At 32.9% G+C, this 10,873-nt stretch overlaps 1 pseudogene; it reads left to right on the top strand.

Moving 5' to 3' along the window:
• Positions 1-1,757: 1,757 nt before the first annotated feature.
• On the top strand, positions 1,758-8,109 carry LOC149571610 (basic leucine zipper 34-like; annotated as a pseudogene).
• The last annotated feature ends 2,764 nt before the right edge of the window (positions 8,110-10,873 follow it).

Here is a 10,873-nt window from a genome sequence, read left to right on the forward strand (position 1 = left end):
CCACCTCTTTAGAAATAGAAAAGGAAGGGATTGTAAGAAGGGGGGCATATCAAACTTCCAACCCTCACTCCAATAGTTGCAGCAAGAAGATCACTTACAAGCATCCTCTTGCATAGAGAAGGTCTCCACTTCCATCGAGAAAATGTTGTCCTATAATTGTTTATTAAATATCTAGTATTTTAGTGTTACAAGTTGTCAAGGTGTATGCTAAGGGAGTCAAAAGAAATCCTCAATCTAATTAAAAAACCATGTCATAGACATTCATTATTCTCTATCACCGTTTTATACATGACGTCTGCTCTGCAATCCTAACCTTTGGCACTATAATTAGACAACCATAAATTAAATGTACGGGTTGGAACAATGTAGGCCTAAATAAATGTTTTGATGTCTCAATTTAGAATAATCTTGGAGATGCCATTATGTTTCAGACATGCAATTTTTCCAATAGCTTAGTTTCCATAACTGAAATCATATATAATAAACAATAAATAGAAATAACACTTCTTATTATACAAAATATAATGATGTAGCGATATTTTTTAATTGGGACATATAACCTAGATGCAAATTTCCTAAGTCATTCAATTCAAAAGAAACTTTGGAATTTATAGTAGACCATATATATGTTGTTCCAATTTCTGTATGTATTTCACATAAGTAGATATGATGTCAATATTGTCTTTAACCTTTCCAGTTACATCCCTTGGTTCAAATAGAAGCCAACTCTAACATTGCGGCCACATATCTAATGTTTTGGATTTACTATTGAAGAATTTTATCCTTGTAAAAATGTAGACACTGCAATTTTCTAGGCTTTATACATTGTTGCAATAATCTATGCTGACTTGGATGTGAAATTGGTCTAGGAAAAAAAATAGTAAAAGTAGCTATCATTAGTTATGAATGAAATGAATAGACAATAAAAGGCTTATTCTATCATATATGTGTGGCTGTATAAGATTCCTGTCTAGAATTCAACCAAAATATACACAATTTCTTGCAAGGATATTTTCTCAAACATTTAAGCTATTGTAGTAGTCTGCAACAACCTCTCTAACAAGCCTTCATGTAAAAAGGAAAAATTATCTAAGAACTAGAAATGATCAAATTAGAGCTCCTATTGAAAACAATGGTTGAAAGCTATTTTTTCCCACAAAAATTATCATTAACAACTAATAGACTAGAAAAATATACCTCTAATGTATGATTTGTAATTGCACCACTTGATGAAACAAGAATTGTGGAGATTAAAAAGAAAGAAATGAACACGTAAAACATTTACGATTCAAAAAAAATTAGGAACCATCTCATTACTATCTCAATATTCCCAGCAAAACAATGAAAAATGGCCTTTGCATACCTGTGGATGAGCAAATGCACCTTCAATTTTTTCTATAGTCTTGACAAGAAGATCATAAGTTGCACATCTGTGAGAGTATACCACAACTTCGTCCAAAGGTGGAATAAAGACATGGTTTTTTGCAAATAGAATAGTTGATACAAAGTCTACAACACATACGTATGTACACATGCCTGCAACTAATACCTCAATTGAAAAATGCCACTAACATAACAATAAAAACTAAAGGAAAAATGTATATGCAAAGCTCAAACGATGTGTAAAACAAGAATCAAGAAAAGAATAGGAGAAGGGACCAAATTTTAGAATTTCTTTTAAAATTTGCATATTATCAAAAGAATTTAAAAAAATTTTGGACTACTCCACATTACCAATTTTTTCATATTTACAATGAATGGCATAGCAAGAAACTAGTGATGATTCTCTAGCGAATTGGGGACTCACATCCTCAAAGTTGCCTTAGTTACCTCCTGAAAGCCCACCATTCATGGGTTCTCGTGGTCAAGATAACAATAATATGTAGATGGGCTGGCATAATTTCTCTTTCCAAGGGCATAGCTTGAAACATTAGCGCACACCTTTAGTAGGCTATCTCTCACAATGCCAGCCATCATGGATAAATGATGTGCTAGACACATCTTCTAAGATATCAGAAAAGAAGGGTGCCCATCATAGATGATCAGCAAGTGATTCACTTGCATTTCTGGAAGCCCCCACAAATTCTAATCCAATAGAGGAAATTACAGAGAAAGATGAGTTTGATTATAGAAGTGCAGCATCTATAACTTCCAAAGGATCTCAAGACTTTGATAGATTGGATGAGGAGTAGCTTATGTTCATGTTTAATTATGTTGAGCCTTTCAACAAAAGTAAGTCAAACCAATCTTTTAATCCTCCTAATCATTAGACATCTTCTTTGGATAATAGATGTTTAGACAAATAGGCAACCTTTGAGAATCCCTCAACTCCATTTGATCACAATAGCATTAATGAGCCTTCAGTGGAAGAGAATGTAATGACTATGTCTAGCCAGTTCAAAAGTGAGCCAAAAGTTCAAAGTGTTAACAAAAGTGAGCAACCACTCTAGACCACCAAGACTAAAATTCCCTTATCATCACCAACAATGAAACTTGACGCAAACATTGATCCAAAATGGGTTAAAAGGCAAGCCTTCCATTATTTGCATCTTAGATTTTGAGCCCTAAAATATGAATTCTTAGAATCACTTGAATGGTATAAATCTATAGGTGTCTTGTTATTGGGTTCTCCCTTCCCGTTCTTATTGGGTTCTCCCTTCCCGTTCTTATAAGATTTTGATTATTTTCCAAAATTTTAGCAAATAGGAAATCTGCACAAAGATCTAGAGTAAGAAAGCTTCAATACATTTCAAAATTTGAAAGAAGTGTCAATGCACTACAGGTTTGTTATGCATACTATCGGCAATGCATTAGGTGAAATTCTATTAAAAATGTCTAATTCATTCTATTATCTATTAAAGATCATACTATAACCATTTAGGAGTATCCAGTTCTTGAATGGTATCATGCTATCACTCTGGTACTATGCAAGCATATGAACATAAAATTTATCATATTATGATTTTTAATTGATATTAAATCTACACACATACACACACACACACACACACACACACACACACACACACACACACACACACACACACACACACACACACACACACACACACACACACACACACAAATATACATGCATGGATACATATATACTAATCCTTGCATGCTCACATAAATTTATACATACATGGGTAGATATATAGGCACACATGCATATATATCTACTTTTTAATGAAGTGTGTGTGTGTGTGTGTGTGTGTGTGTGTGTGTGTGTGTGTGTGTGTGTGTGTGTGTGTATATAAGAATTCAGCCATGCATATAACTCATGCAACTTTGTAACTTCCAATAAAGACCAGTTTTGTATTAAAAAAATGATACGAAGATACTCCATGATGAGAATACAAAGAAAAGAAAAAGATATTGTGTGTATGTTGGCAGAGATGAGGCCTTTTCCCATAGGCACTAAATGAAGCGTCCATTGTGGAAACTATGCCCAGCCACATCTACATGGTGTCCTTCTAATGGATAAGATACTTTGGTGTGCCTACCTTCCTTAAATAATCCATGTCCAAGTACACGTTTGGCATCAATTCTATCAACATAATCTGCGCAAAAAATTAGATAATAACTGAATCCTAACAAATAGCTCATCCCAAGCCTCTGCAACAACAAAAATATTAGCACCAATGCTTCTCATATAAAAAACCACGTGCATACAGTACTATATGGTAGAATAGATGAAAATTTTACTTGATCATATGTTCTCATCAATTAGGTGCTAGTACAATAGAAATGAAGTCAAATCGCCAAACAGACACAAAAGGAATCCCTTTTCATACATAACTGATTGCCAACCTAAAACATAAAGAGGAACAACAAGTTGCATAAAATAGTAGATCGGGAAGACTTACTTAGAAGACTGAGATCAACAAGTTTCAAGTAACCACTTGGCTATAAAAGCTCCTCCACAATTCTATCAGGTTTAGTCAAATCTCTCTCAAGAAGACCAAACACGTCTTCCATCCTACATTGCATTGGACTACAAAAAGTAAAAAAATGACATGCAAACAACCATTCCATCAAAAAAAATTGTCTCAATGCTCTCAACTTATTCAACCTTCCAAAATGTCTAACTAATCTAACTGTTGTGCATTACTCTCTCATAAATATGCACAAACTGACCTTTCATGAACCTTGCTTCAATGTAATCTTGAAGCTATGCATGTCAAAGATAGAATCAATGTGCAGAAATCTCATTTACATGGATATAGTATTCATTGTTCAAAAATTACATTTGTCAATCAAATCATTTTTAAAAAAGAAAACCCAAATTATGTGTAAAACGTTCAATAATTTGCTAGTTTTGAATTTTTAGCTAACTTTGACTAATATAAATCAATAAATTATAAAAATTACCAAAATAATTTTAATATAAACAATTTTTTAATAAAAAAGGAGAATTAGGATAAAACCAAGACCAAGTACTCGAACATTGGCACCAAAACCTTCTTGAATTGACTTTATTGTTAATCCTTGCTTTCCTATTAAACTTCCAATCTGTGTCCCAGGTAGCAGCATCCAAGTTGAAATTGACCCCCCAACACCTTGTTGCCCATGACTAGAATCTATCATTACATCTATGCCCTCTATTATGTGCTTATGAACCTTAAGCATGACATCCATAGCTAGGGAGATAGCTACATCAAGTTCATCCTTTGCTGAGATCATAACCTTAAATATAAAAAAATTAACATCATTTAATACAAGTTAAGATCTGGTATTAAACATCATTTATTAGTTTTTAAACTACAAAGTTGCAATAGTTTAAATATTAGATTGAAATACATGCTGAAAAGAAAAAATAAGGAAAAGAATTCACCAAAGTTGCAACACAAGAACACCATTATTTAGCTTGCATTAAAATGTGACTCTAACAAATAAGATATTTTAATTTCTTAAAGATCTTTACTTAAGCTAGATGAAAATGTAACTTACAACAGGATCAGGGATGCCTAGCACTCTGTCTAGAATTTTGATGCAAGACTTTGTCTCCTCACACATTTTCTTCAAACTCTCTTTTGTGACCAATTATCCCAGCAACCTTTTGACTAGTCATAAGCAATCAAAATACACTTTCTCCATGCCAAATAGGCCATCTTTTATCTGCACCAGGTCCAGCTACTGTCTCCTCATCTCATCCTCCTTTTTGACCAGGGGTGATATTTCTAGGTTCTTGCATCGATTCTAATGTTGTTGACATTCTCCAATTGTTACAAAATGGACCTATCCAAGTATCAACACAGAGAGCTTGACACTTCACCACATAAATTTAAAACTGTTGATCTATTTCTCTCAGCCTGGGATCAATGTAGACTATCAGGTTAGATAAGTGGGCAATCATTAGCAATTTTTAGTGTCTAAAGACTCTGTCTAATTAAAAAATATTTAAAATAAAGTAATGATGAATTCAATATAGTATGTTCATAAAAAATATGTCTTGAAAGACTTATGACTTTTTCAAACCTAATATGGTATAATAGAAGAAATGTCATAGCAAAAGCATGTCATCAAAGAGGCTGGTATAATGTACAATATTCAATAGACTAGTATGAATAAGAAAAAGGGTGTTAAACACTTTAGTTAATCAATTTATTACAACACATGAATAATAAGTGGAAATTGATGATAAGCATAACAGTGATCTGTATAAAGTCAGCAGTGCTCAGAATTAAAACAATGATATGATAATAATGTAGCGATCCTATTAAGATCAATCATTCATCAATGTGAAGTTACATATAACAAACATTAGTTACAAGTAGCAACCTGTCTAATTATGAAATACTAATATGATGAACATCCACCACTCTACAAAGAGACATAACTATAGAAGGAGACATGTCTTACCATTTCCAAGATGAGGGTAATAGGTAGACCTGAGGCATCAAATGAGAGAGGAAGAATTAAATTATAAGAAAGGCAGCAGAATAGGCAGTTCTATCATCCAAACAAAAACAAGGAGATGCCATTGCTTAGAAAACATCTTATTTATAAGGTTTCACATTTTCTGTAGAACACATTCACGGAGTGGCTAAACCATCATTACATCACTTGAAGAACATCAGTGGATAAACTGGAAGAAGACAAGAAGACAAGAATTCTTGTAAATTTTCTTTGCAACAATTCAATATTGATAGGGCAAGGCAATGGTGAGTGGAACTAAAAAAGATGAATGTAAAGTCCCATTTGTAGGAAAGAAAATTGAAAATGCAATTACCTTATAATATCCAAGGCAAGTAATTTTAGCTAATTATAAATTGACTGTTGCATAGGAAAAAGAATAATAAGAAAAATAAGCACATGAGCATATCCTTATGGAATTAAAAAAGGAAATTTTCCTACAGACCCCGGGTTAAATTAATAATTTACATATTCTCCATATACTACAGGTTCGAACACATTAATGTGGTCAAGAACATAATTTTTCATATTTTACCTATCAGGGAAATAATAAAACATTTCTACTAATTGATAAATGATACTAAGGTCTGGCTCCAAAGAAGCTCATAACCAACAACACAGACAATCTTATGCAGTATCACAGTAGAGCAGGATAGGATGGTAATATCTATGAGGGTGCTATATCTAGTTTAAGAGAGTAGTTACAAATCAAATCACATGTGAAAAGTAGTAAATAACTATCTTACTGCAGCTGTATGAAATTTGCATAATAATGTACTTCACTCTCTATGATGATGAGTCCCTAGTTGATGAGACTTTGGGTATATATTTTTATAATTTGTGAAGTAGGAAATATTTTTATCAGAAGTGTTGCTATTATTTGGTTAGTTTGAGATAATTGATACCCAGAGACATTGAATCTAAATTTGTAGGTTTTAACTCTCTCTCTATATATTAGTGTGTGTGCATGTGTTATTTTGTAGAGACTTAAATGGAATAGCAAAGATGGAAGGTCTAAATGGTATATGAGCAACTATAGTTCTTTTTATTGAGCATTTCCAGGTAAGGACATGCACATCAATTCAAAAAGGGAATGGGAATAAAAGGATTAAAAGATCTTGGCAGGTCTAGAAAGGATGAAAAGGATGCAATTTCTTCTCAGACACACGCATTGCCTTTGCCATAGTGATGCAATTTTAAACACATTGATGTGATCAGGAATGTAAAATTTCATAATTTACCTATTAGGGAATTAAGGAAATATTGCTACTAATCGATACTACTTGGTCATTTTGAGATAAATGATACGAAGGAATGGATCTGGAGAAGCTCATAACCAACAACACAAACAAGCTTACACAGGATCGCAATAGAGCAGGATAGGATGAAGATACAGTCTTGGTTATAGCCTTAGCTTTTTATGCATTACAACTATTAATTTGGTCCAATTGATAGCTGGTCAGAATGGTAATTTGAAAGAATTACAATTATGATAAAATTTATGGTATAAATTAAATCTCTCTATATGAAGCACCAATTCATACTGTAAATTGACATTTGGTAATGATCATCCAGAGCAAAAGAAGTGAGTTGTGGTGACTTCATAAGGCTTTGATTTACTATAGTCTTTGATTGAAATCTAAGCATGAAGATGGGAATGCATAACTATTAGTGCTATTGTCTAGTTGTCTAGGTTTGACAAATGTGAAATATCACATCCTTTGGAAAAGATGACTAAAGAGATATTTTTGTCAATTTAACTTGACAATATTGAACATTGTTTTGTTTGTTTGGTGAGAATGGATTTTTGATAATTTATAGAATTTCTTCACACTAAAAATAGAATTTTCATTTGGCCTTTGATTTTCTTCACAAGGTAAGAAAGACTTCAGAGTTAATGTGTTGGTAACTTGGTTCAAGAATGCATTAGGTCTTTTGCTTAGACTTCTAAGGTTTGGGTTTGGAAAGGCATAGAAATCAGCAACAAAAGCAATTAAGCAGGATGACACTGGTGGTTTGTTATTGTAGTGGGGTTCGACAAACAATTCTGTGATGGATAGCATTATCCTAAATATGTATAAGCAATCACACCTCAAGTTCAAGCACGAAAAAGTAGTCAAAAATCATCTTATGAAAGCATTATGGAATTTGCGCAATAATTCACCACTGGTCATAATGATGCAGATCTGAAGATAGTTAAGGCAGATTTTTACAAGAAATACTTCTGTTACTGTATCTCAATCTGTTATTGTAAGAGAAATGATACCCAAAGACATGAAATTTAAGTTTGTAGGTTTCAATTTTCTTTTTCTAGATATATAATTTTTAACATAATTATTTTGCAGAGTCTGGATTGAAACTATAGGGATTGAATATATATCTATGTTACATGGAAAAATTATAGCTCATTATATTCAGCATTTCCATGTAAAAAGATGCACATCAATTGTAAAAATGGGAAAGAGGCTAATTATTGAATTTTTGTTAGGTTTAAAATGAATGTAATAGAAGCAATTGGGTCTCACAAGCAATACCTTTACTTATTGTACTTCTCAAGCCTAAAACTATAGTTAGGATTCTGTGTCATTAGGACTTGAGTGAAAGCGTAACTATGGTTAAGCATGCCTTGAATGCTTAGAGTAGTACGGTTTAGATCATGAGAAGCTTAGAAACAAGAAGAAATGGTTCAGATCTTGGGTTGAAGATGTATGTATAACCAAGGGTGTTATTCCTAGTTTGGGTAAGGAAGTACAAGCATGTCAATGATAGTCTTACATGACCAGTCAACAATTTGTGCTATAACCAATACAATCACTATAATAATGCAGTTTCAAAGGCATTGATATGATATGGAACATATTACTTATAATATATCTACTTGGGAAAAAACTTACTAGATATATTGCTATTATTGGATACCACCTGGCTAGTCTATGTCATGTCCTGACATGAAGGATTTCTAGACAAGTATTGTTCATCAGAAATCTGTCTTGAAAGACTTACGACTTTTTTGAACCTAATATGGTATAACAGAAGAAATCTCACAACAAAAGAATATCATCAGAGAGGCCGGTATAATATATAATATTCAATAGACTGGTACGACTAAGAAAAGGGGTGTTAAACACTTTAGTTAATCAATTTATTACAACACGTGAATAATAAGTGGAAATTGATGATAAGAGTACCAGTGATCTGTATAAAGTCAACAGTACTCAGAATTGAAAAAATGATATGATAATAATGCAGCGATCCTATTAAGATCAATCATTCGTAAAGGTGAAGTTACATAAACAAACATCAGTTACAAGCAGCAACCTATCTATTTATGAAATACTAATATGATGAACATCCACCACTCTGCAAAGAGACATAACTGTAGAAGGAGACATGTCTTACCATTTCCAAGATGAGGGTTATAGGTAGACCTAAGGCATCAAATGAGAGAGGAGGAATCAAATCATAAGAAAGGTAGCAGAATACGCAGTTCTATCATCCAAACAAAAATAAGGAGATGCCATTGCTCAGAAAACATCTTATTTATAAGGTTTCATGTTTTCTGCAGAACACATTCACAGAGTGGCTAAACTATCATTACATCACTTGAACAACATCGGTGGATAAACTAGAAGAAGACAAGAATTCATCATTTTAAAAAGGGTATGATAGAGAAACTTGACCGAGAAACTCGTACACTCAAACATAAAATTAAAATCAACAAATATTCATAGAAACAAATCTTAAATCCCTATGCTAGAAATAAGAGGAAGATAAAGTATTAGCCGATTCAGCTTGTTTGAACTTTGTGCCGGACTTCCAAACAATACACGCTTCCACCCACCTAACTGAAGGAATTATAAAAGACAAATCGAGGAAGAAAAATAGAGGAAACATACTGAGTAAATCTGTGAAATGTGCAATGCTCGCCATAGGATCAAAACTGGGCTTGTTTGAGTATTGAATATAACAAAATCTGAATTGTGCTGCTTACAACGATCGCTCACTACCCAATATCACCTGCAAATTCCCATGCCTATGCGGGAATAAAATAACATAAAATTATCATGATATGGCTATTAGCCCGTGTGAATATATCAATTTTAACATACTTTTCAACTAATATATTTTTAACATATTAAGGTTATGACTTGAGTTGGTCAAAATTTTGACCAACCTAGGGAAAGCTTAGGACATTTTCAACTAATACAGGGATGGAAAGCAAAAAATAAAAGAAATCATACCTTTGGCTGAAAATTTTGGAAGGAAAACAAGTGCACATGTATTCGTGTATAGCCTCTACTTTACATGGATCCATTTTTGAGTCACCTTGTGATACCACAAAACCTAGGTACATTTACTCTTATTTCAAGAAATCACTCTTTTCCAATTTCATGGCTATTTTTTCTTGTGACTTCTTCAACACTAGTTCTAGGTACTTCATGTGTTCTCCTTTGGTCTTACTAAAAAAATAGTATGTCATCTAGGTAGACTGCTATAAACCTACCTATGTAATCTTTCAACACTTCTTTCATCAATATAATGAATGTACTACATACATTTGTTAGAGAAAATGGCAATACTAACCACTCATAAATTCCCTTTGTGGTCTTAAAAGTTATCTTCCACTTATCCCCCTCTTTCATCCTAATCTAGTGATATCCACTTTTAAGGTCAATATTTGAAAAGTATCTAGCACCTTCTAGGCAATCCATTAAGTCCTATGTTCTAGAAATAGGAAATCTATATCTAATATTAATCCTAATTATTTTCCTATAATTAGTACATATTCTCCACTTGCCTCCTTTCATTGGTGCTAGCACAACTAGATCTACACATGGGCTAATGCTCTTCCTAATTAGACCTTGATCCAAGAGCTCTTCAGGGATAACTTTAAGAAACCCCTCGCTAGAAAAATATGTAAAATGTAGGGGAATTTAACATTTAATATGAAGGA

The sequence above is a fragment of the Cupressus sempervirens genome, chromosome 2 (genome assembly GCF_028749045.1).
Source record: "Cupressus sempervirens isolate cs-2001-9-10 chromosome 2, ASM2874904v1, whole genome shotgun sequence".
Lineage (NCBI taxonomy): Eukaryota > Viridiplantae > Streptophyta > Pinopsida > Cupressales > Cupressaceae > Cupressus > Cupressus sempervirens.